Source organism: Paramacrobiotus metropolitanus, unplaced genomic scaffold, assembly GCF_019649055.1.
Source record: "Paramacrobiotus metropolitanus isolate TYO unplaced genomic scaffold, Prichtersi_v1.0 Parri_scaffold0000024, whole genome shotgun sequence".
Lineage (NCBI taxonomy): Eukaryota > Metazoa > Tardigrada > Eutardigrada > Parachela > Macrobiotidae > Paramacrobiotus > Paramacrobiotus metropolitanus.
Genome location: NW_026570244.1, coordinates 1,235,578 through 1,245,526, shown reverse-complemented (window position 1 = coordinate 1,245,526; position 9,949 = coordinate 1,235,578).

The window sequence follows — 9,949 nt, the reverse complement described above, 5'->3', positions numbered from 1 at the left end:
TCATTACTACTCTAGGGTAGGAAAGTGCACCGCTGTTGGCTTCGGTGGCGTGGCTTAATTTGTTTCGTCACTGTTTCTGTACAACTCAAATAACTAAAAACGGTTCAATATTTTTTAAAACTTTCAAGTACACTAAAAACAGCATGGTCTCATGAATCTGGCAAGACAAAAAACGGTTTGGAAAAGAAATAACTGAAGGTGGCCCACTTAAGTGTATGTTGCCCATTCACTTGTCATAGTGGCCAGTGGGTAATTACGTACCTCGATAAATTATGTTTGATATACTGTATTTACTGGAAATGGAGCGCCTGCCCCAGATATTTAGTTAAAGCCTTCTTTTGAGTGGTAGTTTTCTTTGCTTAATGAATTGCATTATGTTCAACGGAACGACTAACTCTATATTGTTAAATCGCTTCGTATTTTCCCGCGGGAAAAGCCTTCACAGATAAGGCCGGGCACGAGTTCCCGTGTCTCAATAGCAAGTAAGGAAGATTGCTTTTTCGCAAGTTATTCTTTGTCATTCCGGCGCACTGCGTTTTTTCGTATTGCTGTGTCGATGAGCTACTCCGGTCTGTGCATGATTAATTACGCAATTAATCTTGTTAAAGAATACTCGCAGTTTTTTGTGCCGGTACACGGCGAAGGGGAGACCTCTGCGACGGTTTTGTTGCGCGGCACAAAACGACCCGGTCCCCTTCGATTCTGCTCTGCTGTTGCTCAAATTGCGACTTGTTCAGCGGGCGGCGCGCCACACCCCGAAACGTGTAGACGTGCGCCTCGCGGAGGGCTTCCTCCGTGACCGAACGGGCGGAAGGCATCCTGCAGGACGTAATCGCGGAGAATCAGCCAGCGGCACACGAGCAGCAGCGGCTCCGTGCGTTACAGCGGGCCGGCCGTTCGGGTGGTCAAGAGTGCGTTCCCCGCTGGATTGAGGTAGACAGCCAGCGGAATAACGCACATGCAGCAGCGAGATAATTGCCGGCACTGCCGGCGTTCTGCCCCTTCTCAATCGGGCCCGGGTCATCATGTCCACATGCTCCAGGATGCCCTCGACGATAGTTAGGGAAACGGCGGCGATGCTGACACCTCGCGGCGCATCGTGGTGCAGCTGTGTCTCGGTGCCTTCCTCCTGGCCACCATCAAAGGACGGGGACTCATCGTTCTCTGGAAGGATGCCAGCAACGCCACCTATCAAGTATCACGCCGCGCTTGACTATGACATGCCCAGCTGCTTTCCATCGGCGATTGCCGGCCCGATTCATTTACGCAGCCGCTCTTTATCCTAGTGGAGACTTTTCGATCCCGCCACTATCATCCAGTTAGTTTCGATCTGTGAATGTGTGTCTTTTTTAATTCTGTCGACAGTGAACCTGCAGTCAGTGTACCATGCACGCAACTACTATCTACAGTACTTCAAAGTACCGCCATTCGTTATCATGCCGCGTCATATTTATACCGCATTCCTCAGTTCAAAAGCCACTGCGAAAAACACTGCAGCGCCCGCCCGGCCGGGGTTACAATGCGGTTGCAGTGCCCATCCAGGCAGTTTAAAATTTATTAATCCCCTTCCGTTGCTCCCAGCAGATAATCACTGTACAACTGTACAGAGTCATTAATTGTATCGAGGTTTTGATATAGTTCGGTAGAAAACATCATGCCAGGTATCTGTACACTTCGGCGTCACACAAGAAACACCTCGCTGATGGCCAACAGGACCATCGTGCTCAGTGCGCGCACCTCCAGCTTGCGCAGGTCCAGCTCGTCCCAGTGCAGCGGCGTCCCGTCGGGCTGGAATCCGCTGAATCTGCAATGCACAGGACAGCAACTGTCTGCTCGGCTTATTCGACAATATCGACAGGTGCAGTGTGACAGCACTGGCAGTTTTTGACCGCCGATGCCATGTGGAACTGGTTATAAAATACAGTACTATATAAAGGTGTTGCTCACCTGTGTATGATATCGATACCATTTCCTGTTGCCTTCCATCTCACTGTCATTCTTGCTTGTTGTGTTATTAGAGTTATAATTAAGATTCCAAGAACTATTACTTTCACTTTCCGCCAGCACAATACGAGTATATTACGCAGTCATATACGGCACTGCATGGCTCCTTTTATTGGTGCCGATACCGTGGACGGAAGCGTCCACATTGTGAGTTCGTTTAGCGGTGCTTTTACCAGCTATTTATTCCGTCACGACGCGTGACCTTTATCGAACAGTTACCAGTGTCGTACATTGATTGGGTTAACTGCTCTTATCTTAATTTAGCAAGTTTAGCAATAAAGCTCATAAACATAGTCGCCTTTCAAATGACCGCTATGCGTATACCGGGCCTAACCGGCGTAAAAACTATAATATACAGCATACTCAGCACACTGAGCACAGACATACTCGTACCATATACCGGTATCTGTATGCAGTGATGCACTGCACTTACACGTTCAGCATCTGTCGAATGCGCTGCCATTGGTCCGGGTAGCTGAGATTGTCCACCCAGCGAGCGTGGATCGTCTGCACTTTCGCGTAAACCTCGGCACTAACGGCCGACCGAGGGAACTGGGCGTCGATGGCGCACATGAGCCGGCTCATGACCTCATCCCAGCCGTTGCGGCAGGGCAGGACGAGCCGGCGCAATGTGATCTGCGCACTATCCATGGACAGCAGGTTGCCCTGCGCCCCTTGCAGGACCTCCCATCCCGGTACCATCCATCGCCGTTCACACTCCGGTAGCCGCACTAAATCCTCGTTATCCTCATAAAGCAGATCATGCAAGTTCAGGCAAAAGAGCGTGGATACGGTGAAGTTGTGCAGGAGCAGCGTGTGGCAGTGGTCTTTAAAGGGGCGTATACGGTGCATGATGCTGTGCTTCAGCGCGGAACCTTCATCGAATCTCTGGTTAGTCCACTGAAAGTTGGCGTCTTTAATCACCACCATGGGTAGGCGAATATCCGCCGCGTCTAGCCAAGGCTGTAGAAAGAATGTGTGGCCTCGGGTTCGAAGGCCAGTGATGGTGAGGCTCTTGGTTGTTGAGCGGACGGTATGATGCAGCAAGAAGGCCACTCTGTAGCAGTTGTTGCTGTCGACGCATTCCGTGAAAACGCAGTCGTGGACACTGATTACGAGGTGTTCGTTGCGGGTCCGTGGATCGGTCAGTATTGCGTGCCACAAGGAGCACACCCTAAGCAAACATTCGACTTGCTACACAATCGACTATATGATCAAGTGCTTATATAGCACAATAGAATTAATGGAGAGCGGTATACAAATAAAGTTACCCCTTCGGCCCTTCCCATAGTTTTGAATCTGCCGAACTGTATTACAAGATTCTACGTTCCTTCCGGGTGATTTAGTCTCTGGTTTCAACGGTTGCATGGCTTACTAACTACTGTACTTCTATCTCTATTGTGCACGCACGCATCTCTGTATTTTATATAATTCAGTCACCACTGTATCATCCACCTTTATCAAAGGTCGTACACCTTTGTATCCCCCTTCCGCAGCTCTTCTTTGACTGGTGACCTTTGGCTTGTTGAAGAGGCTGCTTGAAGGTTGATACCTACGCGAGCTAACCCCGAAAAATGCTTTCAAATTGAAGCTTACTGCAAGGTGAACGCCAGTGCAGGACGCCGGCAAGCTTATCATACCGGTAGTGATTCTCCAGTCGAAGGCCCAAGGTTGATTTTATTGTACAGACAGAAATATAAATGGACGACTGCAAACTTTTACGTACTGTATGTGTGCTAATTATTACTGCAATTATTTTTTGACAGCGCAGTAATGGGTGTACAGACTACAGACCTCTAGATCTACATACTATTACCATGCCATTCGGCATATAAAGCGCAATCTTCATAAAGAAGTTCGAAAAATGTTAAGAAATTTTGTATTAAGGTAATCAGCCTCTGCGACCACTAAAAAGTTTATTTAGCTGGCCACAGCTTTGCTTGTCTATAATACGACATTTCTGTAACGCAACTAGTTTTCACCGGTCGAAGCAGAAGGTGCATGCACGGTGGTAGGAACTCAGGCACAGTACACGACTCATAATCTGCCGATACTCGCCAGAAAAGTGGATGCAGTTTCTTTAAACATCCACCTTCGTGCCGGTTGCACACGCGAATGTCAAGTCTACGTCCTCTGTGCAATGCGTACCACTCGCTCCTTCAAACGCTTCTGCACTAACAAAGTGAACATTTTTTCCAGGAAAAGCGTACTTCCAAAAGCTGCGCAAAAGCAGGAGCATCCCTTTAACTTTCGCAAGCTATACAACACCACCGGTTAACAGGTAAGTGAGAGTTCATAAAATTACGAGACTAACCGTCGAAGCTGCATTGTGGTTGGCAGGTCCATGTAAGTGAATATCTCGCTTAGAATCAAATGCGAGAGATGCCAAATATCTGTACAGGCTTCTCGACAAGAGTTGCGAGTTTCTGTAAAGGAATAATCGTCGGTTACGAATTAAGCTTCTTTACAAGCTGATTAGCGATAACATAAAACATAAGCGAATACCCCGCCAAGCTAATGTTAAATTCTGCTGACAATGTTGCAAATACACTTTACACGTGCCACTCGCTGTCGCTGACAATACAATAAATGTATAATAGTGTATAATAATTATAATACATGTTCTGGACTGGCGCTACGAGTACAAGGTTAGCGTAGCACGGCGCACCTGCAGCATCTCCATTTCCCCACGTTAATTCAGGGGCGATGCTGTTCCGGTAACTCAAAGGCGGTAAATCAGAGCGCCCGCTCAAGTGTCTTTGCAGTACGCTCTGCAGCGACTTTGCTATTTGCTGCCGTATGGGTGTGTCCGTGGTCTGAGCGATGACCACAAAGGTACAGGCCTTCGAGCCCAATTTCAGGTGAAATCGGCAGCCGTCCGACAACCGGCCATAATTCGGATGAAGTTCGTAATAGCCTTTACGAAAATGAGTGATGATGCGGTACACATCGGGCGCCTCTTGAAGAACGGACTCTGCTCCGGGAAAATCAATAATGTACTTGGTGTAGGTCAACAAGTTTCTTCCATCCTGGATAGGCACATTAGGCATTTCGCCGGACGGGAGCTTTGCGACAATCTGACACCGGTCCACTACTTCCACGCGTGCAACTGGAGAGCGGCCGTTCAAGCCACGAATCTCCGTCCTTACGAAATACACGTGGCACACTGAAAAATAACATGCAATTAACTGGACGTCGATTCGTGGCCCGTCTGCGACCAGCACACGGTGCCGGCCATTCAGTAGACCGGAAGCGCGGTTCGTCGCTGATCAGTTGCCAGCTGGTACTGCATATTAGATAGTGCTTCGTTATTGTTTAATCATCGCCCTTAAAATTTAAAAGTGCCTAATCTGGTTAATCAAAATGTTAATCATGTTTAATAAAACAATATCGTAGTACTGATTCCCGTTTCCTTACGGCAAGCGTAATCCAGCAGAGTTGCCGGGCGAAACCGCAGCGGCCCGTCCACTTCATCGCGTAACGCCACCCACACCGGCATATTCTTCCACCCTACCAGCAACCGGTTGTCAAAGACAAACGGCAAATGCCAAATGAAGCACGTCGGAATCCAGCACGCACTGGTCTTCGTGGAGTCGAACTCCACGTAAGCAGAACTCCCGTCCGCCGTAATGTCCTGTGAAAATTATATAAAACATTCAACATGATGATACGCGTACGGCCGCGTACGGCGCGGTATGACATTAATGACATACTCAGCTGTACAAAAAGCTGCAAGTCGAGCGCGAATAAGTACTTATTCGCGCTCGACTTGCATTTATTACTAGTAATAATTGTCACGTTTATAACTGCGAGATATTGACTAGTATGTAACCAGTGTATTGTACGAACCCCGTACGTACAAACTCTGTTGCATTAAAAAAAAAACTTTCCTAAAACAGCGAATCTGGAGTTGCCAAGAACGCTGCACGGTGCCTGCACCACTCGCATAATGTCATAATCCAGAACCATTTTATTAGATCCAAAAGATTAGTATTTCTACATGCAGATAATATGTAGGTGATACACTGATAATCAACGTCGTGTTGACAAAAATGCACTTAATTTTTTCAAGTTGTACAACATTCATACACGAACATTTTGGTAATTATGTCATAATTATATTACAGGTATATTGTAAATACCGGCGCACTGGGCGGCTAATATTTCGAATACCAAGCAGCAGGTGCGCTTATTTCGGGAGGTGCCTTTATTTTTCGCACAATATATTTTAGAATGGGCCACCATTTTTCAGCCTGTAACTTTCTGAAGGGGCCATTCTAATTAATTAATTACAATAGTAACTACACTCATTCCCAGATGAGTAAGTAACTTTTATCTCATAAAATCAAACCAAAAAAAGTAAAAAATTTTCAAAATACCAAAAATAATTTCCAATAGCCTTAAAAGTCTCCCTAGTGGAGTTTGGCTACTGTTGTTCGATAATAATAATAATCATCATCATAATTGTTGCTGCACCATTGATTGTACAGTTTGTACTCAACACACTCAACATGCTCTACATATTTCGCGATCACTACTTACCGGTTAGGTGTACGGTGAAATATGCTTTTTAAAAAGCCGTTTGCGCCTTTGCGGTCTACTGTACATAATTACGGATTTATTGGGCTTGACATTTAATACCGGACAGCGACAGCAACTTTACGAATGTAATTAAGTTGCTGTACTGTATGTAAGAATGCTACTATGTTCCACAGAATTTCCAGCGAATTTCACATTAGAAATGTGCGTCGGCTTTGAACACAACAATTTCTATGAATTTTGGGCTTGATGGTAATTAATTATCTTCGCATTTGCTCTTGAACTTTCTCTAGAATTAAGTTATTAACTACAATGTAAAGCAGCACACTTCTTCAAATTGAAATTTCCAGCAATTTTGCGCAGTTACAAAGATCGTGAACTTCGCGCCACGCGCGAAAGTTGACATTCCAGATAATACAAAGTAGTTTCGTGTTAACACTGGATAAAGTACTTATATGGACTGCCTTTCACCAAACGCTGCCCTAGAAGATCTAACAATTTATTTTTTCTGTTATTTGTTTCGTGAAATACGATATGTATACGCACGAGTACCTGCTAGCGGACTTCCAACAGCAAGTATTTTTGCCGGTAAAAATGTTTATGGGTTCTTCTGCACCAAGTAGTTACTTAGACCTGCAGATTCAACGACTGTGGACACACTATTTTGTGCCTGCGTAAATGCTTGTAGCCTAACCTGCACATATCCCAGCCACCAAGCGCCGGCCTGGTTCCACACAGCAGCCGTATTCTGATAGCTGAATCCATCAGCGCACCGCAATAGCCGTCGAAACGGAGGCAGATTTCTGGCAGGTTCCATGCTGACCTACATGCACCAAAGCAACACACCTTTATATATAGGAGAGTGTATATTTCGTACTGTTTAGAATAATATAGCTGTGTGAACAGCACATCATGATAACTCCATCGCAAATCTACGATAACTTTACCATTTGCGCTGGCAACTGGCAACCAATTTATCCCTTATTAAACAAACTCCTGCGGAACGTTTCCTACGGAAACCTTACAGTACGTACGTATACGCGCGTGGATTGATTAGGAATAAATTTGGCAAAACAATTCAGAAGGTCTTCTGTTACCAGACTCGAAAGTGGGTTTGTCTACTCAATGAATAAACTAAACTACAGTAACCAAACTAAACTGTACTCTGGGTCCAGCTGTTATAAAACCGTCTTTTGCGATACAGCATCTTTACTACTTACAATTAAAAGGGAGGCTGACAGAGAATCGAATCGGCCACTGAGCAGGCAAGGGGAGGCTTAACATTTAGTGTCCTTTACTTTCCATCTCTCCTCCGTATTTTTACTTTAATAGCACAAGCCAGTTAGATTAATACATGAATTGGCAACAAAAACAGAATAATTATTACAATAACAAAATTTCTTCTAATTCATCCGCTCCTTCCATCGTCCCCAGCACGGAAGCCGCGTTGCCTCGACGTTGTATTTCGATCGACAGACGCTGACGTAAGAATTCGTGTGAGAGCGAGGTTCCCCGGTGTGTTGCTTCGAATCATTACTGTAATTTTCAGCTGGAATTCAACAGAGTCGTGACACCGGCGGTGTCGACCGACATGTGCACTAAACGTAAAGGTCATGCTGGAATACTAGCGCTCGCGCTGCCACCGGAGGACGCCCGGCGCTACCGGGCGGCGATGAAGAGGATTCCGGCGGTGTAAGTCTAATGATTTTTTAGAAAGCAACTTGATAATTGTTCATTTGCACAATCGGCTCACTGATACAAGAAAAAATAAATCACAGCAGTTAAAAGAGACTAATTAAAGTTGTTGTGGCTGTGATGACGACGGTGGCACGGCAGCACCGACTCCCGCAATCCTGCCGGGCATCTGGCGTTGCCCTACGAGATTGACTAACCGGATGTGGAGTGGCCCGTGTCGGCGATGCGGCACAGCCCAGTGACGACCGCCGCTCTGGATAGCCTATTCGGCCGAGCCACGGGAAGACTACAGTAGATGGATAATGCGTAATTACTCTTTATTACATTTTCTCTTAACTCGACACTGATCTGTTCTCAAATGTCAACAGTTATTGTTGTTAGTATTCATTACTGCAGCATGTGGTACATTAATTAGTGAATAAGCGTCCACCTCCACGGCCTGCATGACCACGCCCAGAGTGGCTTCCCTGCTGTCCAGGCGGAGGTCGGCCAGCCGGACGTCCATTGGGCGGCGCCAAACACCCCGCCCCGTATACAGGTGCGACTGCCGCGGACTCTCTCCGCGGCCGAACGAGCCGAAGATATCCTGCATGACGTAGTCGCGGAGGATAAGTCGGCGGCACCGGACCAGCAGCGGTCCCAGGCGGTGCAGGGGACCACACCACGAAAAGCAGACGGGGTCCTCGGCGCCGATCCCCACCGCGTCCAAGGCGCGATTCATGCGCCATCTGGAGCTGAGGTCGTCCTCGACGACGCAGTGCTGCAGGACGATGCGCGGCACCGGCCCGCCGACGAGCAGCGGCAGCACGTAGGCCAGGACCTCGAGGTCCGCGGTGGCGCGGTTAAAGGTCGCCCGCGCCAGCCCCGGCGTCCAGTGGCGCAGCGTTAGCGTTTGTACGTCGCCGGTCTAGCAGCGGAAGAGCTGCTAGACCGGCGACGTACAAACAAACAAACAAGTTCTCCGTTGTCGGGGCAGTGAGGGTGTCTTAAAGGTGGTCCCTGATGCCGGCTCTGGAAATGTTCATCCAGGACTGCATGCAAAGCAAGTCTCGTTCTTTCGTGCTCCGTGATGGTGTCCGTACTATGAGTTATGACCATGAGAGTGCAAGAGTCCGATCCAACGGTCAGGTGAAAGCGACAACCGTCCGACAGCGACGTTGTGTAAATGCAGTGATCATGGTGATAGCTTCGACGAAACAATGTGATCAGGCGGTATACATCGGCGGCTTCCTGCAGAACCGGCTCCGTTTGCAGAACAGGGATAATGAACTTCCTGTACGTCAAAAGGTGGCTTTTCTCTTGAAAGGCCATTTCCTCCAAGGGCAGCTGTTCCACTATCTGACAGCGGTCCACCACTTCAATAAAGGTTGAAGAAGTGCGGTCTGTGACGCCGGAAGTCTGCCAGCTGACGTAGCACAAATGACACACTGAAAAAACGATCTTTCAAAACACCTTGCCTCATCATGATCCAGAATACAAGCGGCCTTATACAACTCACGATCAATACACTCCAGCAATAGTAGGTCACCGGCAAGCGATATACTTTCGTGATCAAAGGTGACCTTTGCAGCATTTACAGATTGCTATGGCTGAAGATGATGGCTGCTTTCGTTTAAGGAACTTCTTTAAATTATTTAATTATATTTTATGTTCTACTGATTGCTATGACATAACAGATATCATTAACTACAAATTGTTTAGGTACTCTTTA